Here is a 10186-nt window from a genome sequence, read left to right as displayed (position 1 = left end):
TTTGTTAAAACTTGCCAATGTGTGGTGGGTTTATATTATAACAGGGGGTATATATTTAACAACTCAACTTTTTTCTAGTTCTTTTAATTTTTAATAATATTTTTATTTAATTTGTGTATAATTTTTTAAATATTCAAATGTTTTTGGTTGATTTTTTTTAAATAAATTTTTTAGTTTTTACATTTTTTAATAATAATGTAACTTTTGTTTATATTCTGTATTTATGTATTTTGTTTTAGCTTCCTTATTTCTTTAAATTATATTTGAAATTTTTTAGTTATATTTTGCTAAGTTTTGAATTTTTGAATTATTTATTTTAAATTTTTCGGGTTTTCAGTTTCATCTAATTTATTTTTAGTTTTTAATTTTCTTAAAAATATTTGTTTTTATTTTTTACCATTAGATATTGCTAGTTTTATTTTTGTTATTTTTCTGAAGTAATAACAATTTATTGATGTATAACAGTTTTAGTGTTGTTTATTCCACAAATACTTACATTAAAAACGGTCTCAAGCTCAATAAAATTGTTAAATACAGATACATATATTATTATTATTTTTCTCATTTTTGTTATATTATTTTTATTACTATTTATATATTTTTATTAAATAAATATTTATGTTTGTTGTATTTTATTTTTCAAAGTTAATCCTGTTTTAACTTTCTTTGAATTTTTATTTTTCTTTCATTTTCTTACATACATATTTTATTTCAGTAATTGTTTAATTTTTTTAACTTAAAATAAAACAACTTAAAGTGTAATACACTTTCATATCGGATATAATAAATAAACACTACACAAAAACATACATATTAAGAAAAAGAAATCTAATTTCATGCGCGTTTATCAAAAATTTAGTACTTACCAGCTGCTGATAAAATCGCACATGAATGAAAATAATTTGTTTAATTGCAACATTGTTGAATTATCTAAGAGCATACTCATATATACATGTTTTATCACATTTTCACACATTTTAATTACTACTTTTCGTGCTAATAAATAATTTTTATACTAATAAGTTTTCTATCAACCATGTGTCTTCTGCCGTGCATTTGCTTATTATACACATACTATTAACTTTAATACGTGTATGTATGTATGTATAGGCATTCTCTGTGCTGTCCTTGTATTATTCTTGTTTACATATATATGTATTTTAAGTGTGTACTTTACGATTGACGAATTAAAGTTGCCGATTACTGTATGTATGTATTTCCATTTGAGCGTGACTGTTTAACAATTTGATGCCAGCAAATTTGTAAAATTCGTGCAGCTAAATGAACAACGAAATAAAAACAAAAAAGGGAAAATATTGAAGCTGTTAAGTGACATAAGAAGAAACCACTTCTGTTGTAAGCATTTGTGAGGATGCTAATGTGTAAAATAACACTTACAAATTTCACTTCAATGTAAGTGTTTGTGTGAATATTTTTGCAAATGTAAAACTAATTCTTGGCATGCCTTCCTCGATTTCCAAACCAAGTTAAATACCCAAAAGGTCGAAGGAATTCCCTTAAAAAGCATTTGGTTGGCATACTTATGTAAGCATGTGTCTGTGCATAGAGACATTAAAGGAATTTATACGCACCCAGGGACAATATCCCTTAGTTCAATGCTATACGGCGGACAGTGTGGAAAATGAACTTTTTCTAGAGAAAAAAAGAGGTCGAAAAAGAAATATACCGGTACTTTAAGGTTTTTGAAATGCAGAATTCAGGAAAAATAGTCTCGTTGCATAAACAAATTAACTTGAACTCTAAAATAGGTTTGAAAAATTGAAAGTTTTAAATTTTTATACAAAATTTCAAACACATGCATGTCTTTGTCAATGGAGCCATTTCCATGCTCGCAAGAACCGAAAAACGCTTTTGAAATTTGCATTACGTGTCGTTTTAAGGTTAAAGGAGCACAGAAAATGTAAAAATTTCACCTTTGAAGGTCGATTTTAAGGCTAAAGTAGTTTTTCATGCAATCATACCACAAACTGATCTTCAATAGTAAAATTGTTGATTTTTTGTCTTTTTTTTGGGAATAAAAATTGGAATAAAAAAAGAATTTTAAAAGGATATAAAAAATATAAAACAATATGCTTGCGAACATTGAGGTGTATTTCTTGAGGCATGGAAAACAAAAATATGTGTTTCGATCTTTTTAAAAAGCTAATTTCATACTGTTTTCACGTGAAAAAGTAAAAAAACTGAATGGAAACATAGAATTTTTGAAGGTCATTTTAAAGGCCAAGTTAATTTGTTTTGTCCAACAAGAGTATTTTTTCTGTATTCTCCATCTCAAAAGCTCTAAAATGCCGTGAAATTATTTCGCGGTCTGTTCTAGTTCTCGAGACATTTAATTTTGTCACAAAAAACGTTCATTTATCACACTGTCCATTAAAATCTACATCGGAATCGTACAATTCTAGCATTTTTAAACACACGTGTATGTTTGCATCCCCGTGAATTCACTGCTAAAAAAACATATGTGTATCGTAAGTATGTAAATGTGCTCATCTTGATCCAAGCCGCCAGCAAGCCAGCCAGCCAGCCACGCGTCAATCTCTTAAGATTTAAGCTCGGAACACTTTGACGACTGCAACTTCACGACGTAACGACAGCGACATCATTTTGTCGACAAATGTCGCCTTGAAGCCAGCTTCTTAAACATTTTGAAGACCTCAGCGACATAGCAAACAGCTGATTTTAAAGTTTGACATTTTGGTATATTTATTTCACAAATTGTGTATTTTTATTTAAGTAAATAAGAAAAAAATGAACAATCAAGAATATGTGATTAATTTTGCTACAGTTTAATTTTGCAGCACTACATCTACTCATTGTCGCCGGCAAAATTAGAAATAGATTTAATTTGGCGACGTCGACAATTGCAGTCTTGCAGCCAAGATGTCGTGCTGTCGTCAAAATAATTGTGTCCGTAAGAACGTGTGTATTTAAAATTTGACAGATGCTGCTTGTCGCTTGCTGTCGTCAAAGTGTTCCGAGCTTTAGAATGAGAATGCTGAAGTAAAAGTCTGTAAGGCATGAACAAGGAAAGCTATCGGGGAAAAGTGGCGGCGTAAAAGTGTTTTATTACACCACCATTGCCATGTCTGCTTAACGGTACCCGTGCTAATGCGGGAATAATATTTATGTACATTAGGGCGGCTCAATTCGTATGGGAAATTTTTTTGACTACCCGGGTATGGCATAGGCATAGGTTCTATGTGAAATTTTAAGCAAATTAGCCGAAGAAACCATAAGTCTAAAATCGATTTCGAGTTTGCCAAATTGCGAAAATAGGTTTTTTTTTTACTTTATAGCGTTCTAATTTGCACCAGTGTCGTAAAGAAGTGTCTGAATTTTTTTTTTATTAAAATATGCTATAATAATCTATTTCTGGATTTACATTGTTCTCAAAGCATGCGCCAGAGGGCGCAATAGTGACAAATTTTCACATTTTCTTAAATTTGAAAAAAGCAATTTTTTTTTTCTTTGCCTTGGCATTTCATACAATTCATACAACTAAAATTTGATACAAAATTTAGGAAATATGTTTTTTTTATACAATTCCATTTTAGTTTTAATTTTTTTTCAATTAACTGCTTTTTCCCAAATTATAAATGCAAACTACAAAGTTTCTCAAATTATAACTAAATTACAAATTTAAAATATGCCACCAGAAATGCACAAGAGAATTTCACGTAGAATACTCGTATGCCCTACCCGAATGATCAAAAGAATTGACCCGCACTAATGTTCATACACACACACATTTAAGAGATTCCTGCAATGCGCCCGCTTTCAGCAAGCAACTCAAGAAGCGCAAAACTAGCTAAATACATACATAAATATGTGTGTGGGTGGATTTCTACCTGCTCCTTAAATTACTGCGAAAATTCTTGCAAACATACATCCATAAGGATGTATACCTTTTATTTGAAAGTAATCGATAACACGTGACTCTTAAAGGTGAACGACTGTCTGGCGTTCACCGTCTATCAGTCTGTCTGTTTCTTTCCTCTGCCGCTTGACTGCCTACTCCGTGGTTAGTTTGCTTGTTTGCCTGCATAGCCGCCTGTCCGCCTGCAAATGTTCTTCGACGGGTGGCGTCACCGGAAGCGGAATCGACTTTTTAAGTAGCGACAGATGTATTTGCACTCACTCGTTCCCGTGTCCTTTCGTGTCGCGCGATTTCCTTTCATACAGAGTTCAAGTGATTTTGTTTTCTTATACATACACACATTCATACATACATATTTATGCTCATAAATCAGGGTTGAAGAATCAGGCAAACCACAAGTAACCAACATAAAAATTAGGTATGTAAACACAGTATCAAGGATACAGGAAAAAACCTTGAATGAACGCGTAATGAGAGGGAAGAAACGCATTGAAATATAAGCGACAAAAAGTAAGCATATCCTCGATTATGTTACAAAAGATTATTTGTTTTGTTTGATTTAAGACTATAAAAACGGATAACTTTTTGTTAATTTAATGAAAATATGTGCTATTATTCGGTACACTTTATTTGTGTCAAACTTGGGGAAGATTAAATAATCTATAATCTCACGGCTTAGCTGTCAAAGCAAATGTGTTGTTTTTTAGACAGCACACCGGCGTTTACAAAAAGGATCGCTTAACCGACACACAATGCGTTAACATTATTCCCGATTTAAGCGGATATTATGGTGCATATCATTGTCCCAACTATGTAAGCAATTATTAAAAAAATTGAAGAGACGGAACCGGTCGTTTTGCTCTTTCCATTCAACAAATGTATCGCTGCTGAAAATACAAGTATAGTCGACAATGAATGGGGGGAAGAGGGTGGTCTTGATTCGATAACTTGGCCATTCTGCACTATAACGGAGCTTTCGTTATTCTATGTATTCTACCTTGATTAGGGGTATTCTCAAAGTTTTGCAAAGCCCTTGCACGGTAAAACTTCGAGAATACCTCTATTGTAAATTCGAAATCCAGCCCATTCTCGAATAAAATTTTTATGAAAGAGAATGAACATTCGTTTTTCGTTTTCTACATTTGCATTTCGTTTCAAAGTAAAGTGATTTTATATAATATCTTTAACTTTATATACGTTTTTTTTCCTATAAATATGTAATTTACGCTTGTAGAAGTAAATTTATTGCAATTTTTTTTTGAAAACCCCCTTTTAGAACGATTGTTAATCAGATTTCAACTTTTAAAGGCCGTATCCATTCAAACAAAATAGGAAGAGGTCATAAAAGCAAAACATTCTGTTTTTTATTAGCTTTTCTCCTTTGCTTTACAAATACTTGGAAGTATGAGTATTATCGATACTTTTTTTTTGCAAATATGAGTACTGACATCGATACTTTTCTAAAAAGTTCTATCATTAAAAAACTTCAAAGCAGTCGAAAATTGCACCTTATTTAGTTTCCATATTTCTGCTATATGAAAAGTGGGCGTGTTTTTTTGTCAGATTTAGCCCATTTTCCACACCATCCATTCTTGGTCTTTCATTTACATATTGCCTAAGTTTTATTGCGGTACCTTAATAACAGTTATTAATTAATTCCGCACCTCCATACGAAATTTCCCACTGTGTGTCCCTTTAATTACCATCCAATACGAAGAAACAAAAAAAAAAAACAAAAAAAAATTATATTATCAATCCTTTATACGCTCTTTCACTTAAAATTTCCAGCTCACTGCACTGGTCGATTACATTTTGAACAAAGCAGAGAAATAGAGTGAATATGCAATCGGATTTGCTTTCAGCAACTTTGCTTTCGATACTTATTTTGCCTTTGTGGTTTCCATTTGTTCATTTCTTGCGACTAAAGGCGGCGGCTTGGACTTCATTTGACTGGACGAACAATGAATTTTGTTACTTGTTATCTGTTTTGACAGCAAAAATTTTTGTGTGCACTGCTAGTGACACAACGTTGAACTTATCCTTTGAAATATCAGTCACAAAGCTATGCACACAAATTACACACACACACACACACACAAACACGAAAACTAATAAGTTTTTTTTTGCGACAAAGCAGCCACCATCCATGTCAATGTCATGCCATGCTATGTATGCCATACTTGCCTAAATAGACAGATGTTTCACATTGAATTTGTTGCAGTACCACAGGCGCCTCAGTGTACATATATACATATGTACATAGTTTATGTAGTTTGTTGCCAGTCGCAACTAAGTAAGCTGCCTTAATTACACTTAATACAATCGATTGAAATCTATTTGCAAAGCAACAATTTAGCCTTGAGCACCGTTATTATCCTGCTGCACTACCTATTCACATCTAGGATATTATCGAGATACAAGTTGCAATTTACACAAACCCCTCAATTAACCAATTGAATGCTATTAATTGCTGCAACAGACGAAGCAAAAGCAACCCCTTGGCGCATACACGCAAACTCGCATAGAAGGAGCTATGATCGGTTAAATAGCAATAATTTTGTTTGTGTTAATAGTAGAGGTAAGTAGTAGAGGGGGGGACAGACAACAATTGACAATGAGGGTTCTTGAATGTCATTGTCATCTTTGGCACCAGACAATAACAAAAAAAAAAAAATAAAAATAGAAGCAACAGTCGCAGCTGCTACATGAAGATGATGAACATCTGCAAGCGTTTATGCTGTAATTTAATGTTCGATTGCCAGGCAAGAGTCGCCGTTTTGCCGAGCACTGCACTCTTACAAACAAAAAAAAAAAAACATTAAATACTAAAATTGTTCTAAGTGACTTTTGGCAAAGCGCACTCACACATTTACAGCAAATAGACAAACTAAGCGCAGTCGGTCAAAGACTTTGTGCGCGCATTCTCTGCAGTTGAATGGGAATAAATTACCAAAATCTCGTAAGGACATTTCACAGACGAAAACATCTCACATGGAAAAGGTGAATGGCAGCGAGGTAGCGAGTATCGCAACATCCAGCAGCCATCAGTTAACATCCAGCAGCAACGCGCAACCGGTAGCCAGTCAAGTTGAATGCTGCAATTCTGTGCTAAAGTCATTGTCCCCTATATACAGTATGATGGTGGTACACACGCTTGAACTTGGCGTTCATTCGTATGCGCGGGCGAATGATTTGTGGTTTGTTTTTATTATTATCACACTTTTTTTTCGTTCGTGGAGGTGAGTGGTTTTCGTAACTTTTCGGTTGGCACAAACTTTGGTGTAACTGTTTTTCTGTAAATAGCTATGAAAGTAATCGAGTAAGTAGCAAATTTATGGCAATTTTTAGATGCCAGCAGATTGTTGACTTTGTTTGAGTTTTTGCGAAAGTGAACTTATAATTGAGATTGCTTCATTTTTGTACTCAAAAGAAGTCAATGATCTCTGAAATGACAAGCATCCAAAAGGAAATCAAGCTAAAAATTGTTTATGATTAGATATTCTTAATTTGTAAGACGTCTTGGATAACGAGTATCCACTTGGAGTTGCAGAATTAAAGCAGCTATGCGGTAAAATCATCACGATTCTTGGGATACGGTACCGATCATCTATTTAGTTTATACATATTATGAACTCGAAGTCAATCAATTAATACCAGAACAAATTGATGACAGACTACCGTATTCCGGGCTACGGCGAAATCTTGGTAGCGGTTATGCGAAAACCCCGGGCTTTAACCGCCAAGGATTGCTGTTTCGTCGAATATCCCACCATTCGCTGACGGTCCCTGGTGCAACACATTTCAGGATTGCTTGTATCTTTCTGTTTCGTCTAACATTGAGTTCCACATCGAGGAAGAAACTTACTTGTGCTGAGTATGCCAGCTCCATCTGAACTCCAATCGATTAGGTATAACTCTTGCAATGGACAAAGCCACTTGGGAGTCAGTTTTAGGCCTTAGGTCACATAACTTGTGGATCACAACGTATGCGGTCCTTATTGTTCTCAAAATGTTGCACCCTCTGCTACCACGACAACTTCAACTTGCGCGAAGTTACCAATAATGCTTTCATTGCTTGTGATTTCTCGGCTGAAGCTGCGGTAAGAGCAAATGAGTGTGACAATCTACGCTAGGTCAATCCCGTGGACCCTGGTCTCCACTTAGAGATTTGTAAACTAATAAACCAGCATTAGCTAACGAATTGGCAAGAGTAATTAGAGACCTGCATCCTCACCTCTGGTTTTAGTTAGCTGAGGTCAGCCCTGAGGCCTCTGTCCAACTCGACAAAGTTCGATGACAGGATAGAAATCCCATTCTGTGATGGCAGCCTCTCGAGCCCGAAGAAATACCCGAGCTATTTTAGCCCAGAGTTTGCGCTGCATCCTTCGGTTGATAGGGTCCAGCGTTGAATGGGCTGAAAGCATGTTGACACTAAAACACTTTGGCCCGCCAGGAGTAGAATGTATCAATAAGGTCGTCAATCTATCATTGGCCACTCTCGTCATTCCCGACATTTAGAAATCGGGGAGAGTCTGCGGTATATGCCGTGGCAAACGCATAAAGGTCCATAAATATTTCGCAAAATCTTTCTTTCGAACACTACCAAGGGCCGTTCATTATTCTTCTCTGCACGGAACCTTACAATTTCTACAAGATCAACAGCGACTCTATTATCACCAGGACGAAGGAGATGATTATGCAATTAGGCATTTCTCGCGATGTTTTGAAGTTTCTTACCCGATGCTTTGGAGTTTTTCCGAATTTTTTTATTTATTTATTTTTTTTTGAGTTTTCCAAACGAGATTTTTTACAGTTTCCCCCGCAGTTTTTCGGAAATTTCACACAAATTTTCGGATTTTTTCCCAAATTTTTTTTTTTTGGAGTTTTCCCCACAATTTTTCGGAGTTTTCCCACAATTTTTCGGAGTTTATATTTTCTATATTTTGGATAAAATTTCCTTCAGACCTCGTAAATATACTTTGGAGACAGCCCGAATTCCGCGCTATTCGCTTGTTCAAAACCAGAAACGGATCTGAAGTTGGCACAGTGCCGAAACCGATTTGTCTCCCAATAAAATTTGAGAAATACTAATGGAAATTCCTTTGAAAATACCTGGAAATGTAAACATTTTGAAGAAATTTTTATTAAGTTTTTTGATAAAATAAATGTGTTTTGGTTTTATGGACTCTGTTCGAATGAATTTTAATATAATGCACTTTCCAACCCATTTATTTTAAGTCTTCATTTCCATTTATGCTAATGAACTCTACTCTACTAGTTTTCTTAGTAAATATTCAACGAAAAAGTAAATTTTTCTTTTTCTTCTCATTACAGATTTCCAAAATAAACAACTGCAAAGTGAAATCTTAGGGTCAAGGGAAATACCGACCTAGCAATGAGAACAACAACGCTAAAGAAAATCAAACAATACGTAAACAAAACAGCGAATAACAGCAACACATGACTGCAGCACAAACGAAATTGCCGACGACGACGCGGAGGACGACGACATAAAAAGGTCGCCACGGAGTAAACGACGTACACGACGGCAAATAAATACAAACAAAAGGAGAAGAAATTAAAACGAACGTGTGAAATCAACAAATCCGCAGCAGAACCCGCAGTACTACCCCACAAGTGTGCTGGCGAACACTCAACACTCTGCAACGGTACAGAGGGATTATCTCGTGTCACAAGCGCCAGTGCCACACTACATATAATTTACACAATAACGTGCGAATACTTTTACTACATACATATTTATATAGTCACTACAAAAGGCAATAACTTTATAACTGTATCACAAATTAAGTAGAACGAAACGCGCTTAGGATAATCGACTGCCTGCCTGCGTGTCCGTGTCCTTGCAACAAACAGTGTTTCTTTGCCGCTGGCCGATGTTTCGCGTGCCGCCAATAGTCGCTAGTAGAGTATAACGGAATCAAAAAGTCAAGACCAGCCGACCAGTGTAGAACGGCGCGAAGCACTCGTCAACTAACTGTATCCAAAGCTTTTTCAAATTTAAAGCCCTCCACGTATTTTTTCACTTTTAAAGCGTAAATAATATAAAATCCAAAAAAAAAACACAACTTGACTGATAGTTTATATTTGTAAATTTAATTAAATATCTCAATTGAATTTAAAACGTAAAGGAGCGTTCACAAAAAATCTCAAAAGAAAGGGGAAAACAACAACAACAAGCATACAATAACAGCAAAAGCAGTAGCAGCTATGAGAGACAATGAAATAAGACGCTGATGCAGGCGTGCAACAAATGATCTCGAAATC

At 34.8% G+C, this 10186-nt stretch overlaps 1 long non-coding RNA gene across 4 annotated transcripts in view; it reads left to right on the top strand.

Annotated features, from left to right (window-relative positions):
• LOC118747367 overlaps positions 1–9983 on the top strand; it is a 97172-nt gene extending 87189 nt beyond the window's left edge. For all 4 annotated transcript variants that reach the window (XR_004993949.1, XR_004993946.1, XR_004993947.1 and 1 more), the window contains one exon: positions 9233–9983. This is a non-coding gene — a long non-coding RNA (uncharacterized LOC118747367). The remainder of the gene's footprint in view (positions 1–9232) is intronic.
• Positions 9984–10186: the final 203 nt, after the last annotated feature.

This window comes from Rhagoletis pomonella, unplaced genomic scaffold (assembly GCF_013731165.1).
Source record: "Rhagoletis pomonella isolate Grant_MI unplaced genomic scaffold, Rhpom_1.0 Rhpom_scaffold_00011, whole genome shotgun sequence".
NCBI lineage: Eukaryota > Metazoa > Arthropoda > Insecta > Diptera > Tephritidae > Rhagoletis > Rhagoletis pomonella.
The sequence above is the reverse complement of the archived record's forward strand: the minus strand, read 5'-3'. Positions and strand labels throughout refer to the sequence as shown.